The 18,511-nt window shown below is 36.9% G+C and overlaps 1 long non-coding RNA gene across 1 annotated transcript in view; it reads right to left on the reverse strand.

Moving 5' to 3' along the window:
• Positions 1 to 1,356: 1,356 nt before the first annotated feature.
• Positions 1,357 to 18,511, reverse strand: part of LOC132666826 (uncharacterized) — a 158,923-nt gene continuing 141,768 nt past the window's right edge. Inside the window, exon 3 of the long non-coding RNA XR_013555396.1 lies at positions 1,357 to 1,453. This is a non-coding gene — a long non-coding RNA (uncharacterized LOC132666826). The remainder of the gene's footprint in view (positions 1,454 to 18,511) is intronic.

The following is an 18,511-nucleotide window of genomic DNA, read 5'->3' on the forward strand; positions in this document are numbered from 1 at the left end:
CACAACATAATTTAATGTTTGAAAAGAAAAAACAAATGAGTCATTTCCCAGAGTGGTTCAGGTCAGCCTGTGCTGGAATACAAGGCAGAATCTCTCAAACTTGTCTGTCTTCATTAACAGCACTGTGAAAATTAGTGCAAAACCAGCATCTGAGGAGTATGAAGAGTGTTCATTAAATCAGCTAAAAAATCTATAGCTTTTTGTTTTGTTTTGTTTCACCCAACTGCAAAGGATCTTTGAAATTAAGCTACAGTAATAAAGCTTGATGTTTAGAGAAAAATCAAAATATTGCTATTTTCAGATTTATAAACTGGTCAGATAATAACTGAGCTCAGATTTCTAAATGTAGTCAAAAAAATCTCTAAGATTAGACCTTTTGAAATGCTTCTGCTCATGTCTAGTAGTCTCAGTGATGACCATGGGCTCCTCTTGGTATCTCCTGCATGTGTATCTCTTTTCTTTTCTCTGATAATCTTGTTTTACCTTCAAATAATTTTTCCAGAATCTTCGCAAGAAAATTGGACTTGTTTTTTCTATCTCGTAAATTTTCTAAATACTGCTATGTGTCTTAATTTGATGCAAATATTTGGCAGTTACTTATTTTCCTCTATTTTTTATGTTTTAGCTGCACTACCCACATCTTTTTGTGGATTTTATTTATATTTACAATGTTATGTAATGAAAATTCTTTGACCTTGCAATTTTCTTTAGTGGTGCAAGTTTCCTTAAATTCTGAATAAATACAGCATTAAGGAATGGTGCATGTCCTCAAACTTCCAGGATACACGCACACAGAACCAACATGCAAGCTACACATAAATTTCCTCAGTTGGATCTAGACCAAAAATTTTAAAAAGGCAAATACAACAAATTATTTTCTTTTGAAGTTTTGCTTAGCAGTAGTCATATTCAAATGTTTACTGATCTAAAGATATCCTCTGGGTGAGAATGATCTTGGGATTTTGCAACAGATAAAATATTTTGTAAATTTAGTAACATGCATAACCAAAAGGAACTATAAAGCCCTAGAGTTAGGCAAGAAGAGCCACTGGAACATTCACCATGTGTAAATATCCCTGTAAAATCCTTCAAATGAAACGTTATACCTAAGGATCTTGAGATAATTAACACATGGAGGTTATTTCTGTTTTATATGACGATAAGGAATAAAGTTCAGCCCCTTTGAAAAGTATCTTATTCAGACACCCAGAACACAAATGTCTTTCAATAATAGAGTCTTCAGAGGGATGGGAGATGTAAATCCCAATGAAAACATCATCTTGAAGACAAATCAGTGAATTTTAAGCTAATTTATTTTAAATTAATGAGAAGTATGAAGACCAGTCTTTCTGGAATTCTTTGAGAAACAAAGGCCCTCAAATCTGTCCAGTGTCATTGCTTCTTATACTGAACAGGTACATCATAGTTGTTACTTTGCTTAAGGCAGTCTTCCCTGGGAAGGAAGGAAGGAAGGAAAGAAGGAAGGAAGGAAGGAAGGAAGGGAAAAAAAGAAAGAAAGAGAATTGATTATGACTTTCTTGAAATCTCAGATGATAGCATTTTTTAGCAATGAAGTATTTTTAATAAGGTATTTACATTGTTTTTTAGACATCAGGCTATTTCACACTTAGTAGACTACAGTACAGTGTAAACATAGCTTTTATATGCACTGGGAAACAAAAAAAAAATATCTGACTTGTTTTATTCTGATATTGGCTTTTTGTTGTGATGGTCTGGAACTAAACCAGCAATGTGGTTGAGGTATGCCTGTAATTGTGGTGAATGCATCAGACTAAAACACAGGAATAAACCCTGCATGATTAAATATATTGGAATGATACCACTTACAAAATTTTTCACTAAGTATATAAAAATAAAATAGTACTTATTCAAATGACAATAAATTTGCAAATTCTATTTCAACTCTCCATCATCTTCCAAAAAGTGTCCACTCATAAAAATCAGTTCATAAATAATATGAACAGGTATTGAAAATTTACTAGGTAGTTGGTGTTGTGCTAAGTACTCTGAATATGTTCATTGACATAATCCTCACATCAATTTTATGAGGTAAGTTTTATTAGCCCAGTTTTATTAGTGAAATAACTGAATCTCAAAGACAATACGTAACTTACTCAAGGCACAGAACTAGAAAGTAACAAAATTTGAGTTAAATTCATATAATATGGTTCTGGAACCCATACTTTTAAATACTTCACAACCGTTTTTGAGAAATTATCATCATAGTGCTGAACTAAAATAGTTTATGTGAGCATGTAGAAGAGCTTTATTGGGCTCACTGATAATCAGTTCCCCTGGATTATAGTTTCCCACTCACAGGCAGGAACATGTGACTAGTTCAGGTCAATGAAATGAGAGTGGAAGTGATGTGTGCATTGAATTGTCAGTGTGAAATCCTCCATGAATCTCTTCTTCCACTTCAGTATTTGAGGAGAAAGTCTTATACTACAGTGATAAACTAAAAAGATAGAAGCAGTTTAAGACACAAATATCTGAGAAGAGTGTCCCATATCTCTTCCCCATACCTACTTGTCCTAATATTATCACCTTGTTCTTTGCACATTTCTCACCACCCAGTCAATCCACTATACATAAATCTGTACCTTGAGTAAATAGAAAACCAGAGGTATCACTCAAAATTTGAACCAGTTAAATTTGCAACATATTTTCACAACCACTGGAGTAGGATTATGATATAGTTGCTATTACTGCTTCTGGCTGGTGTTGTGCTGATCCTGAACACCTCTGCTATCTGTTCTTTACCTCTCCAGATCTTCTGTCTACTTTATTCCATATTCAAGGGGCCAGACCTCTAAAAATGCATTAAATAGGCTTCCTGGCTCTCCAGCTTTCAATTAAACTTGACCAATTTGAAGCTATTATCTAAATAGTAAAAGATGGCCTCTGTGTATTTGTTCCTAGGTTGTTTATTTCTTCACTGCAGGCTGAGTTCCATTAGCTCAAAAGCCCACAGGTGTCAAATTCCAATTTTTGTAAATCCAGTTGTTTTTAAATTACCCAAACAAGCACATTTGTATCTATTTATGGTCTCCCTGCTTTGAATCACTGAGGAAACCTCACCCCACATCTGTTGACCATTGATAAGATAGAGCCCTGTGCTTTAAAGACCACCATGCTGCTAGGGCCTTTCAGAGCTCTTTAACCCAGATACTCCCCATCAAGCTCCTGAGCAATATCCTCTGGAAATGTGAGCTCCCTCTCCCCAGATATCCTTTACTTTCCTCTCCTGGATGGCAACCCCTTCTCATTGAGCCTTTGGACAGATTCCTGCTGTAAGGGACTTTCCCTGTCATGCAACCTGCCCATGAGCCACCCAATAAAGCTTGTTGAGTGTTACACCCCCTCATGGTCATATCTTTTTTCTAGATTAGCCCTAAATCCCTCAAACTCCTTATTACAGGCATCAGAAGAGAATTTGGGTTTGTAAGATGAAAGAGGTCAAGGCATTTATTCTCTGAATCTTCTCTCTCCAGGGTTACAGCATGGCAGTGGATTCTTCCAAATCCACGTATTTTTGGGGGGCTGACTTCTCTGTCAGCTTCAAGTCTCTTCAGACTCACATAGCCATCCCTTCCCTTCCCTTTTCAAGCCTAGAATGTTATCAGTTTCTCATGGTTGTTAGGGGTTGCTAACTAGTCCTTTTTTCCCTTAACTCTGCTTACCCACTTATAAACACATACTATTTACAGAGTATCTATTTCATGCCAAGACCCTGTTGCATGCTGAAATGTGTACTTTTTTTTTTTTTTTTACATGATGCAGTCATTAACCAGGCCTCTGCTTTTTTCCCATTTCATTAATTTTATATGGGGAACTCCTACTGAAGCCTGCAGGAGAGATGGTGAGGCACTAGGTGAAAGTATCATGGGTATCTGTATATCTATCCATGTATACCTCTTACCAGTGCCTTTTGGACCTGCTTAGATCCAGTCTCATACATACCAATTCATTTAATAATTGAATGTATAATGTGCAGCTCAACTTTATGATTCAATTAGTAGTATAATACCTAGTTTACAATGGACATCTTGGGTCTATCACATTGTCATTTGGTCTCTAATGGTTAAGTGTTTGGTGTCCACAAAGAACCAGTAGTCAGTTGCTGCTTTTCAAATAGAAAATAACTTTATCCAGAAGAGGACATACTCTAAGACCTTAGGCATTTGCTCTGTGATCCTCCTATTGCTTTCCAGGGCTTCCTTCAGCATCCCTGTCTGTCACAGAGTAACATTGCATTTACAGGCTTATAGGCTTAAGAATGAGGACAGCTTGCATAGAAGCTAGAGTCACACAGAATCTTTTCTTATGATGAGCTCCACTCAGGTTTACAGAGCAGCATGCTCAAATGTCATTTATGTTGTCTATAAAATTCAGAGAGGCCCATTCAGCATTGTGTCCCTTTCTTAATGATAAGGAGAACAAGGTTCACTGACCTATCTTTCGCTTCTTCCATTTTGCTATTTGTTTTCTGTATGTCATAATTTTTTGTCCTTCAGTTACTCCCTTACTGCCTTTTTTATATTTAATTAATTTTTGTAGTGCATTACTTTGAGTCCTTTCTTATTTCCTTTTTGGTAATTTTTTTTCATGGCTTTTATTTAATTTTACTAAACATTTTTTTGTCTAGAAATAGATCTCTTTTAACAATTTTAATTTTTTAATTAACTTTTATTTTAATTAATTTTAATTTTAACAATATTTTAACAAATACTTTATAATGCTTTACGATTAAGAAAAATACTTTCATATATGTTTGCATATGTAATTTCATTTAAATGATCTCTAAACCTGCATGGCAAATTAGGAGATGACAAAGTAGGCTCACTGTGACTTTTCACACTTAAAAAAAAATAGCTCCATTTACTTGTATAGTGTTTTAATTTTGTCTTGCTTATTAAATTTTATTTACAAAACTACATTTTTAAATCATTTTCTTAGTAGTTACCTTGGGGATTACAATTAACATCTTAAAACAACATAGTTTCAATTACTATTAACCTTCTCTCAAGAGCACACAAAACTGCTTCTATACAGCTTTGTCCCTGTTCTTTCACACTGCTATTGTCACAGATTGCATCTTACACATTGTGTGCCCATTAAAATATATACATAATAATAGTTTCATACATTTGTCTTTTAAATCATATAGGAGAAAAAAATAGGAGTTAAAACCCAAAAATGCAATAATACTGGCTTGTATATTTCCCTATGCAGTTATTTTTGCCAATTTTTTTTTCTTCCTTTGGCTTCAAGCTGTTGTGTAGTGTCCTTGCATTTCCACCTGAAGGATTTCCTTTAGCATTTCCTGTATACCAGAAATGATCTCTCTCACTTTTGTTTACCTTGGGATGGTTTGATTTCTCCTTCTTTCATAAAGCATAGTTTTTTTTTCAATATATGAAATTTATTGTCAAATTGGTTTCCATACAATACCCAGTGCTCATCCCAAAAGGTGCCCTCCTCAATACCCATCACCCACCCTCCCCTCCCTCCCACCCCCATCAACCCTCAGCTTGTTCTCAGTTTTTAAGAGTCTCTTATGGTTTGGCTATGTCCCACTCTAACCTCTTTTTTTTTCCTTCCCCTCTCCCATGGGTTTCTGTTAAGTTTCTCAGGATCCACATAAGAGTGAAACCATATGGTATCTGTCTTTCTCTGTATGGCTTATTTCACTTGGCATCACACTCTCCAGTTCCATCCACGTTGCTACAAAGGGCCATATTTCATTCTTTCTCATTGCCACGTAGTACTCCATTGTGTATATAAACCACAATTTCTTTATCCATTCATCAGTTGGTGGACATTTAGGCTTTTTCCATAATTTGGCTATTATTGAGAGTGCTGCTATAAACATTGGGGTACAAGTGCCCCTATGCATCAGGACTCCTGTAGCCCTTGGGTAAATTACTAGCAGTGCTATTGCTGGGTCATAGGGTAGGTCTATTTTTAATTTTTTGCGGAACCCCCACACTGTTTTCCAGAGCGGCTGCACCAATTTGCATTCCCACCAACAGTGCAAAAGGGTTCCTGTTTCTCCACATCCTCTCCAGCATCTATAGTCTCCTGATTTGTTCATTTTGGCCACTCTGACTGGCGTGAGGTGGTATCTGAGTATGGTTTTGATTTGTATTTCCCTGATGAGGAGCGATGTTGAGCATCTTTTCATGTGCCTGTTGGCCATCCAGATGTCTTCTTTAGAGAAGTGTCTATTCATGTCTTCTGCCCATTTCTCCACTGGGTTATTTGATTTTCGGGTGTGGAGTTTGGTGAGCTCTTTATAGATTTTGGATACTAGCCCTTTGTGCAATATGTCATTTGAAAATATCTTTTCCCATTCTGTTGGTTGCCTTTTAGTTTTGTTGGTTGTTTTCTTTGCTGTGCAGAAGCTTTTTATCTTCATAAGGTCCCAGTAGTTCATTTTTGCTTTTAATTCCCTTGCCTTTGGGGATGTGTCAAGTAAGAAATTGCTGCGGCTGAGGTCAGAGAGGTCTTTTCCTGCTTTCTCCTCTAGGGTTTTGATGGTTTCCTGCCTCACATTCAGGTCCTTTATCCATTTTGAGTTTATTTTTGTGAATGGTGTGAGAAAGTGGTCTAGTTTCAACCTTCTGCATGTTGCTGTCCAGTTCTCCCAGCACCATTTGTTAAAGAGACTGTCTTTTTTCCATTGGATGTTCTTTCCTGCTTTGTCACAGATGAGTTGGCCATACGTTTGTGGGTCTAGTTCTGGGGTTTCTATTCTATTCCATTGGTCTATGTGTCTGTTTTTGTGCCAATACCATGCTGTCTTGATGATGACAGCTTTGTAGTAGAGGCTAAAGTCTGGGATTGTGATGCCTCCTGCTTTGGTCTTCTTCTTCAAAATTACTTTGGCTATTCGGGGCCTTTTGTGGTTCCATATGAATTTTAGGATGGCTTGTTCTAGTTTCGAGAAGAATGCTGGTGCAATTTTGATTGGGATTGGATTGAATGTGTAGATAGCTTTGGGTAGTATTGACATTTTGACAATATTTATTCTTCCAATCCATGAGCAGGGAATGTCTTTCCATTTCTTTATGTCCTCTTCAATTATCTTCATAAGCTTTCTATAGTTTTCAGCATACAGATCTTTTACATCTTTGGTTAGGTTTATTCCTAGGTATTTTATGCTTCTTGGTGCAATTGTGAATGGGATCAGTTTCTTTATTTGTCTTTCTGTGGCTTCATTGTTAGTGTATAAGAATGCAACTGGTTTCTGTACATTGATTTTGTATCCTGCAACTTTGCTGAATTCATGTATCAGTTCTAGCAGACTTTTGGTGGAGTCTATCGGATTTTCCATGTATAATATCATGTCATCTGCAAAAAGTGTAAGCTTAACTTCATCTTTGCCAATTTTGATGCCTTTGATTTCCTTTTGTTGTCTGATAACTGATGCTAGAACTTCCAACACTATGTTAAACAACAGCGGGAGAGTGGACATCCCTGTCATATTTCTGACCTCAGGGAAAAAGCTCTCAGTTTTTACCCCTTGAGGATGATGTTAGCTGTGGGCTTTTCATAAATGGCTTTTATGATGTTTAAGTATGTTCCTTCTATCCAGACTTTCTCGAGGGTTTTTATTAAGAAACGTTGCTGAATTTTGTCAAAGGCCTTTTCTGCATCGATTGACAGGATCATATGGTTCTTCTCTTTTTTTTTTGTTAATGTGATGTACCACGTTGATTGATTTGCAAATGTTGAACCAGCCCTGCATCCCAGGAATGAATCCCACTTGATCATGGTGAATAATTCATTTTATATGCTGTTGAATTCGGTTTGCTAGTATCTTCTTGAGAATTTTTGCATCCATATTCATCAGGGATATTGGCCTGTAGTTCTCTTTTTTTACTGGGTCTCTGTCTGGTTTAGGAATCAAAGAATACTGGCTTCATAGAATGAGTCTGGAAGTTGTCCTTCCCTTTCTGTTTTTTGGAATAGCTAGAGAAGGATAGGTATTATCTCTGCTTTAAACATCTGGTAGAATTCTCCTGGGAAGCCATCTGGTCCTGGACTCTTATTTTTTGGGAGATTTTTGATGACTGATGCAATTTCTTCACTGGTTATGGGTGTGTTCAAGCTTTCTATTTCTTCCTGATTGAGTTTTGGAAGAGTGTGGGTGTTTAGAAATTTGTCCATTTCTTCCAGGTTGTCCAGTTTGTTGGCATATAATTTTTCATAGTATTGCCTGATAATTGTTTGTATCTCTGAGGGATTGGTTGTAAAAATTCCATTTTCATTCATTATTTTGTCTATTTGGGTCATCTCCCTCTTCTTTTTGAGAAGCCTGGCTAGAGGTTTATCAATTTTGTTTATTTTTTCAAAAAACCAACTCTTGGTTTCATTGATCTGCTCTACAGTTTTTTTTAGATTCTATATTGTTTATTTCTGCTCTGATCTTTATTATTTCTCTTCTTCTGCTGTGTTTAGGCTGTCTTTGCTGTTCTGCTTCTATTTCCTTTAGGTGTGCTGTTAGATTTTGTATTTGGGATTTTCGTTGTTCCTTCAGATAGGCCTGGATTGCAATGTATTTTCCTCTCAGGACTGCCTTTGCTGCATCCCAAAGCATTTGGATTGTTGTATTTTCATTTTTGTTTGTTTCCATATATTTTTAAATTTCTTCTCTAATTGCCTGGTTGACCCACTCATTCGTTAGTAGGGTGTTCTTTAACCTCCATGCTTTTGGAGGTTTTCCAGACTTTTTCCTGTGGTTGATTTCAAGCTTCATAGCATTGTGGTCTGAAAGTATGCATGGTATGATTTCAATTCTTGTAAACTTATGAAGGGCTGTTTTGTGACCCAGTATGTGATCTATCTTGGAGAATGTTCCATGTGCACTCGAGAAGAAAGTATATTCTGTTGCTTTGGGATGCAGAGTTCTAAATATATCTGTCAAGTCCATCTGATCCAATGTATCATTCAGGGCCCTTGTTTCTTTATTGACTGTGTGTCTAGATGATCTATCCATTTCTGTAAGTGGGGTGTTAAAGTCCCCTGCAATGACCACATTCTTATCAATAAGGTTGCTTATGTTTATGAGTAATTGTTTTATATATCTGGGGGCTCCCGTATTCGGCGCATAGACATTTATAATTGTTAGCTCTTCCTGATGGATAGACCCTGTGATTATTATATAATGCCCTTCTTCATCTCTTGTTACAGCCTTTAATTTAAAGTCTAGTTTGTCTGATATAAGTATGGCTACTCCAGCTTTCTTTTGGCTTCCAGTAGCATGATAAATAGTTCTCCATCCCCTCACTCTCAATCTAAAGGTGTCCTCAGATCTAAAATGAGTCTCTTGTAGACAGCAAATAGATGGGTCTTGTTTTTTTATCCATTCTGATACCCCATGTCTTTTGGTTGGCACATTTAATCCATTTACATTCAGTGTTATTATAGAAAGATACGGGTTTAGAGTCATTGTGATGTCTGTATGTTTTATGCTTGTAGTGATGTCTCTGGTACTTTGTCTCACACGATCCCCCTTAGGATCTCTTGTAGGGCTGGTTTCGTGGTGACAAATTCCTTCAGTTTTTGTTTGTTTGGGAAGACCTTTATCTCTCCTTCTATTCTAAATGACAGACTTGCTGGATAAAGGATTCTCGGCTGCATATTTTTTCTGTTTAGCACACTGAAGATATCGTGCCAAGCCTTTCTGGCCTGCCAAGTTTCAAAGGAGAGATCAGTCATGAGTCTTATAGGTCTCCCTTTATATGTGAGGGCACGTTTATCCCTAGTTTCTTTCAGAATTTTCTCTTTATCCTTGTATTTTGCCAGTCGTGCAGAAGATCGATTCAAGTTATGTCTGAAGGGAGTTCTCTGTGCCTCTTGGATTTCAATGCCTTTTTCCTTCCCCACATCCAGGAAGTTCTCAGCTATTATTTCTTCAAATACACCTTCAGTACCTTTCCCTCTCTCTTTCTCCTCTGGAATACCAATTATGCGTATATTATTTCTCTTTAGTGCATCACTTAGTTCTCTAATTTTCCCCTCATACTCCTGGATTTGTCTTTTTCTCAGCTTCTTCTTTTTCCATACTTTTATCTTCTAGTTCACCTATTCTCTCCTCTGCCTCTTCAATCCAAGCCATGGTTGTCCCCAATTTATTTTGCAGCTCATTAATAGCATTTTTTTAGCTCCTCCTGGCTGTTTCTTAGTCCCTTGATCTCTGTAGCAATAGATTCTGTGCTGTCCTCTATACTCTTTTCAAGCCCAGTGATTAATTTTATGACTATTATTCTAAATTCACTTTCTGTTATATTGTTTAAATCGTTTTTGATCAGTTCGTTAGCTGTCGTTATTTCCTGGAGGTTTTTTTGAGAGGAATTCTTCCATTTTGTCATTTTGGATAGTCCCTGGAGTGGTGTGGAACTGTGGGGCACTTCCCCTGTGCTGTCTTGAATAACTTGCGTTGGTGGGCAGGACCACAGTCAGACCTGATGTCTGCCCCCAGCACACCCCTGGGGCCACAGTCAGACTGGTGTGTGCCTTCTCTTTCCCTCTCCTAGGGGCAGGATTCCCTGTGGGGTGGCGTGGCCTGTCTGGGCTACTTGCACACTGCCAGGCTTGTGGTGTTGGGGATCTGGCATATTAGCTGGGGTGGATTGGCAAGGTGCACAGGGGCGGGAGGGGCAGGCTCAGCTCACTTTTCCTTTGGAGTTTGGCTTCGGGAGGGGCCCTGTGGCACCAGGAGGGAGTCAGACCCGCCAGAGGGATGGATCTGCAGAAACACAGGTTGGGTGTTTGCGTGGTGCAAGCACGTTCCCTGGCAGGAACTGGTTCCCTTTGGGATTTTGGCTGGGGAGTGGGTGAGGGAGATGGTGCTGGCAAGCGCCTTTGTTCCCTGCCAAGCTGAGCTCTGTTGTTAGGGGCTCAACAATTCTCCCTCCCGTTGTCTTCCAGCCCTCCCGTTCTCTGAGCAGAGTTGTTAGTTTATAACCTTCCAGATGTTAAGTCTCACTTGCTGTCAGAACACACTCCATCTGGCACCTCCACTTTTGCAAGCCAGACTTGGGGACTCTGCTTTGCCGGCGGGCTGCCCCTCCACCCCAGCTCCCTCCCGCCGGTCCGTGTAAGGCGCACTGCCTCTCTGCCCTTCCTACCCTCTTCCGTGTCTCTCATCTGCGCTTGGCTCCAGAGGCTCCGTTCTGCTAGTCTTCTGGCGGTTTTCTGGGTTATTATGGCAGATGTAGGTGGAATCTAAGTGATCGGCCGGACGCGGTGAGCCCAGCGTCCTCCTACGCCACCATCTTCCCCAGGTCTCCTCCTCATAAAGCATAGTTTTGCTGAATATAGAATTCTTGGCTGAACTCCTTTTTTTTTTTTTTTTCCTTCTAGCACATTAAATATGGCCTCTTGCTGCATTCTGGTCTTCATGATTTGTACTGAAGAATCAGCTGCTAATCTGATTAATTATCTCTTGTACATAATGAGTCAGTTCTCTTACCACTTTCAAGATCCTCTCTTTATGTTAGGCTTTTGATTAACTGTAATGGCTCTCAGTGCAGCTATCTTTAATCAATTTGATGCTTTCAAATTTCTCAGAATTTTCATGTATTTTATGAAATTGGTAAGTTTTCAACCATTCTTTCTTCAAATATTCTTTCTGCCTCTGTATCTATCAACTTCTGGAACTCCCATTTTGTGTATGTTGGTATTTTTTGTGTCCTTAAGCTATTTTCATTTTTCTTCATTATTTTCTTTTTGCTCCTCAAGCTAGATAATTTCATTTGACCTATCTTCAAATTCATTGACACTTTTGCCTGTCAAATCTGCTTTTATACCACTCTAGTAAGTTTTTCATTTCAGTAACTGTACTTTTCAGTCCTATAAGTTCTATTTAATTCCTTTGATGATTTCTATTTCTTTATATTCTTGTTGAGACATTGTTTTCCTGGTTTCTCTTGTTCTTTGCCTGTGACTTTCCTTAGCTGATTACACATATTTAAGAAGTAGATTTAAAGTCTTTGTCCAAAGGTGCTCAACATCATCACGCATCTGAGAAATACTAATTAAAACCAAAATGAGATATCACTTCACATTTGTTACAATGGCTATCATTAAGAGGACAAGAGATAATAAATGTTGGAGAGGATATGGAGAAAAGAGAACTCTGATGCATATTTGGGAATATAAATTGGTGCAACCAGTATGAAAAACAGTATGGAAATTCCTCAAAAATATAAATATATAAAAACAAAACCATCATTTGACCCAGCCATTCCAAGTATTTATCTGAAGGAAACAAAAACACTAACTCAAAAAGATATCTGCATACCCATGTTTATCACAGCATTACTTACATAGAAATAAACTAAGTGTCCATTGATAAATGAATAAAGACAATGTGATACACACACACACACACACACACTCACACACACACTCAGAGTGGAATATCATCAAGCCATAAAAAAGAAATCTGGCCATTTGCAACAACATGGATGGACACTAAGGGTGTTATACTAAATGAAATAAGTCAGACAGAGAAAAAGTCCATATGATCTCATTTATATGTGGAACCTAATGTTAAAAACTGAACTCATGATACAGAAACAGATTGATGGTTGGAGTTTGGGCAAAATGGATGAAGGTAGTCACAGTATACCATAGTTGAATTATAAAATAAATAAGTCATGGAATATAATGTACATCATGGTGACTATAGTTAATAATACTGTATTATATAATTGAAGGTTGCTGGGAAAGTAGATCTTAAAAGTTCACATCACAATAAACACAAATTTGTAATTAATTATATGTGGTGATGGATGTTAACTAGAATTATTGTGGTTTTCATTACACAGTATGTACACATAACAAATCATTATTTCATACACCTGAAACTAATATAATAGTGTATGTCAATTATATGTAAATAAATAAATAAGTAAATAAATAAATCTTTGTTTACTAAATCCTATGCCTCTGATTCCTCAGGGATGCCTCTTTTTTTTAGTTTTTTTCAATTTATTTTAATTTTAATTTATGTTAATTCCAATTAGTTGAAATACAGTAAAATATTAGTTTCACATGCACAGTATAATAATTTAACACTTCCGTACAACATCCAGTGCACATCACAAATGTACTCCTTAATCCCCACCACTTATTTAATCCATGCCCCTGTCCATCTCCTCCACTCACCCTCAGTTTGTTCTGTATTGTTAAGAGTCTGTTTCTGGTTTGCCTTTCTCTCTTTTTTTTTTTCCCTTTTGCTCATTTGTTTTGTTTCTTATATTCTACATATGAGTGAAATCATACGGTATTTGTCTTTCTCTGACTGACTTATTTCACTTAGCATAATATGCTCTAGCTCCATCCATGTAGCTGTTTCCATAGTTTGGCTATTGTAGATAATAATGTTAAAAACAACAGGGTGCATCCATATTTTAATTAATATTTTTGTGTGTTTTGATGAATACTTAGTAGTGCAATTGCTATATCATAGGGGAGGTCTATTTCATACTTTTGGAGGGACCTCCAAACTGCTTTCAAGGATAGTTTAACCATTTTGCATTCCCATCAACACTGTAAAAGTGTTCCCCATTCTCGACATTCTTGCTAACACATGTTGTTCCTGGTGTTGATTTTAGCCATTCTGAATGGTGTGGGCTGAAATTCCATTGTAGTTTTCACTTGTGTTTTCGGGATTATCAATGATGTTGAGCATCTTTTCAAGTGTCTGTTGCCCATCTGCAGTCTTTGGGAAAATGTCTATTCATGTCTTCTGTCCATTTCTTAATTGGATTATTCCTTTTTTGAGCATTGAGTTTTACAAGTTCTGTGTATACTTTGGATATTAACCCTTTACCAGATGTGTCATTTGCAAATATCTTCTCCAATTCTGGAGGTTGTCTTTCAGTATTGTGGGTTGTTTTTGTCACCATGCAGAAGCTTTTTTTTTTTTTAATGAACTCCCAGTAGTTTATTTTTGCTTTTGTTTCCCTTGCCTCAGGAGACATATATAGAAATAAGTTGCTACTGCCAATGTCAAGAAGTTACTGCCTGTGTTCTCCTCTGGGATTTTTATGGTTTCATGTCTCATATTTAGGTCTTTAATCCACTTTGAATTTATTTTTGTGTTTGGTGTAAGAAAGTGGTCCAGTTTCATTCTTTTGCATGTTGCCATCCAGTTTTCCCAACACTATTTTTTAAGAGACTGTCTTTTTCCATTGACTACTCTTTTTTGTTTTGTCAAAGATTATTTGACCACATAGTTGTGTATTCATTTCAGCGTTTTCTATTCTGCTCCATTGATCTATGTGTTTATTTTTGTGCCAGTACCATATTTTTTTGATCACTACAGCTTTGTAATATAGCTTGAAGTCTGGAATTATGATGCCTCCATAATTTTCAAGGTTGCTTTGGCTATTCAGGGCCTTTGTGGTTCCATACAAATGTTTGTTCAAGCTGTGTGAAAAATGCATTAGTATTTCCATAGGGATTGCATTAAATGTGTAGATTGCTTTGGGTAGAATAAACATTTTAACAATACTTGTTCTCCCAATCCATGAGAAGAGCATGGAATGTCTTCTCATTTCTTTGTGTCATCCTCAATTTCTTTCATTAGTGTTTTGTAGTTTTCAGAGAATAGATCTTTCACCTCCACAGTTAGGTTTATTCCTAGGATCCTATTGTTTTGCTGCAACTGGGAATGGGATTGATTTCTTAATTTGTCTTACTGCTGCTTCATTATTGGTGTATAGAAGTGCAATGGATTTCTGCGTGTTGATTTTGTTTCTTGCAAATTTACTGTATTTGTTTCTCAGTTTAGCAGTATTTTTGGTGGAGTCTTTTGGGTTTTCTATATAGAGTATCATGTCGTCTGCAAATAGTGAAAGTTTTACTTCTTCCTTTTCATTTGGGTGCTCTTTATTTCTTTTCATTTTCTGATTGCTGTGGCTAGAACTTCTAGTACTATGACAAATACCAGTGTGATAGTGAACATCCCTGTCTTGTTCCTGACTGTAGAGGGAATGCTCTCAGTTTTCCCCCATTGAGGATAATATTAGCTGTGGATTTTTCATATGTGGCCTTTATTATCTTGAGGTAAATTCATTCTAAACCTACTTAGTTGAGGGTTTTTTTGTGCATCTATTAAAATGATCATATGGTTCTTGTCCTTTCTTTTATTAATGTGGTGTATCACATTGATTGATTTGGGAATATTGAACCACCCTTGCAACCCAGGAATAAGTAAATCCCACTTGATCATGGTGCATGATTCTTTTAGTGTACTGTTGAGTTTGGTTTGCTAGTATTGTACTGAGAATTTTTGCATTCATGGTCATCAGGGATATTGGCCTGTAGTTCTCTTTTTTAGTGGAGTCTTTATCTGGTTTTTGTTTCAGAGTAGTGCTGACCTCATAGAATGAATTTAGAAGTTTTCCTTTCTTTTCTACTTTTTGGAATAGTTTGAGAAGAATGCGTATTAGCTATTCTTTAAATTTGGTTTGGTAGAGAGCGAATTGGGGCACCTGGGTGGCTCAGTTGTTAAGCATATGACTTCAACTCAGGTCATGATCTCACAGTTTTTGAGTTCAAGTTCTACATTGAGTGAGCTCAAGCCCCACTTTGGGTGAGCATGAGCCCTGCTTCCAGTAAAACACTAGCCCCAGAGAGCCCCACTTCTCTCTCTCTCTGACCCTCGTGGGATTCTCTCTCTCTCTCTCTCTGCCCCTCACTCACTTGTGTCCTCTCTCTGTCTCTCAAAAAAAAATTGGGGTGCCTGGATGGCTCAGTCGGTTGAGTGTTCGACTTTGGCCCAGGTCATAATTACATGGTTCATGGATTTGAGCCCTGCGTTGGGCTCTGTGCTGACAGCTGAGAGCCTGGAGCCTGCTTTGGATTCTGTGTCTTGCTCTCTTGCTACCTCTACCCCGCTCACACCCTATCTCTCTGTCTCTCAAAAATAAATAGAATAAAATAGGTATTAGCTGGTCTTTAAATCTTTTGTAGAATTCACCTGTAAAACCATCTGGCCCTGGACTATTGTGTTTTTTTGTTTGTATGTTTGTTTTTTGTTTTGTTTTGTTTTTGATTACTGCTTCAATTTCTGTGCTGGTTATGTCTGTTCAAGTTTTCTGCTTATCGTGGTTCAGTTTTGGTAGTTACATGTTTCTAGGAATTTATTCATTTCTTCTATGTTGTCCAGGTTGTTGACATAAATTTTTCATAATATTATCTTATAATATTATGTTTGTATTTCTGTGGTGTTGCTGTCATTTCTCCTCTCTCATATGTGATATTATTTATTTGGTTTCTTTCTCTTTTCTTTTTCATTAGTCTGCCTGGAGGTTTATCAATGCTATTAATTTTTGGCAAAGAATGAGCTCCTGGTTTAATTTATCTGATTTATTGTGTTTTGATTACTATATCATTTTTTCCCCTGTTCTAATCTTCATGATTTTCTTTCTTCAGTTAGCTTTAGGCTTCATTTGTTGTTCTTTTTCTCACTCTTTTATCTGTAAATTTAGGTTGTTTATTTTAGATTTTTCATTCTTAGTGCGGTAAGCCTGTATTGCTATATACTTCCCTCTTAGGACTGCTTTTGCTGCATCCCAACAGTTTTGGACCATTGTGTTTTCATTTCCATTTGTTTCCATGCATTTTTAAATTTGTTCTTTGGTTTCCTGGTTGATCCATTTATTGTTTGGTGGCATGTTGTTTAATTTCCATGTATTTCTTGTCTTTCCAAATTTTTATGGTGGTTAATTTCTTGTTTCACAGAATTGTGGTCAGAAAAGGTGCACAGTATGAATTCAAACTTTTTGTATTTGTTGAAGCCTGTTTTGTGACCTAATATGCGATCTGTTCTGGAGAATATCCTATGTGCACTTGGAAAGAATGTATATTCTGCTGTTTTATCATGGAATATTCTGAATATAACTGTTAAGTCCATGTAGTCCAGTGTTTCACTCAAAACCATTGTTTTCTTGTTTATTTTCCATTTAGTTGATCTGTCCAATGAAATAAGTGGGTGTTAAAGTCCCCTGTATCACAGTTTATTATCAATGAGTTCCTTCATGTTTGTTATTAATTGTTTTATATATTTGGATCTTCCTATGTTGGGGGTATAAATATTTAAAATTGTTATATTTTCTTGTTAGATTTGTCCCCCTTTTGATTATATAATGTCCTTCTTTGTTTCTTTTTATAGTCTTTGTTTCAAAATCTAGTTTGTCTGACGTCCCCTTTATGATTATATAATGTCTTTCTTTGTTTCTTTTCATGGTCTTTTTTAAAAGTCTAGTTTGTCTGATGGAAGCATTGCTATTCTGGTTTTCTTATGACGTTCTTTTGTCTGATAAGTGTTTCTCCACCCTCTAACTTTCAGTCTGCAGGTGTTTTAAGGCTAAAATGTGTTTCTTGTATTCAGTATATAGAGGGGCCTTTATTTCTTTTCAATCCATTTGACACCTATGTCTTTTGATGAAATCATTTATTCCATTTACATTCCAGGTAATTATTGATAGATATGTATTTATTGCCATTTATTTGTTGTTGCTGCTAGTGATTTTCTCTGATCCTTTCTTTTCTTGTCATTTTAGGTCTCTCTTTTCTACTGAAAGAGTCCCCTTTAAAATTTCTTGCAGGGCTGGTTTTGTGGTTATGAAATCTTTTAGTTTTTGTTTGGGAAACTCTGTCTCTCTTTCTAATCTGACTGATAATCGTGCTTTGTAGAGTACTCTTGGTGCAGATTTTTCCCTCTTGGCACTTTGAGTATATCATGCCACTTCCTTCTGCCTTGGGATATTTCTGTTGAGAAATCTCCAGCTAGCCTTATCAGTTTTCCAATGTAAGTTAAGGACTTCTCTTGTTCTGTTGCCTTCAAGATTTTTTTTCTTTATCACTATCTTTTGCAAATTTAGCTATAACATGTCTTGGTTTTGACTTGCTTTTGTTGATGTTGATGGGATTTCTCTGTGCCTTCTGGATCTGGATGTCTGTTTTCTTCCCAAGATTAGATAAGCTTTCTGCTATTATTATTTTTTTTTCTTTAATATATAATTTATTGTTAAATTTGTTTCCATACAACACCCAGTGCTCATCCCAACATGTGTCCTCTTCAATGTCCATCACCCACTTTCCCCTCCTTCCCACCCTCCATCAACCCTCAGCTTATTCTCAGTTTTTAAGAGGCTCTTATGGTTTGCCTCCCTCCCTCTCTAACATTTTTCCCCCTTCTCCTCTCCCATGGTCTTCTGTTAAGTTTCTCAGGATCCACATAACAGTGAAAGCATATGGTATCTGCCTTTCTCTGTATGACTTATTTCACTTAGCATAACACTGTTGAGTTCCATCCACGTTGCTACAAAAGGCCATTTTTCATTATTTCTCATTGCCAAGTAGTATTATTTCTTAAAATAAATTTTCTTTTCCACTTTTCTCTCTTCTTCTGGGACTCCTATAATACTAATGTTATTACATTTGATAAAGTCATCAAGTTCCT

This window comes from Panthera onca, chromosome B2 (genome assembly GCF_046562875.1).
Source record: "Panthera onca isolate mPanOnc1 chromosome B2, mPanOnc1 haplotype 2, whole genome shotgun sequence".
NCBI classification, from domain to species: Eukaryota; Metazoa; Chordata; class Mammalia; order Carnivora; family Felidae; genus Panthera; species Panthera onca.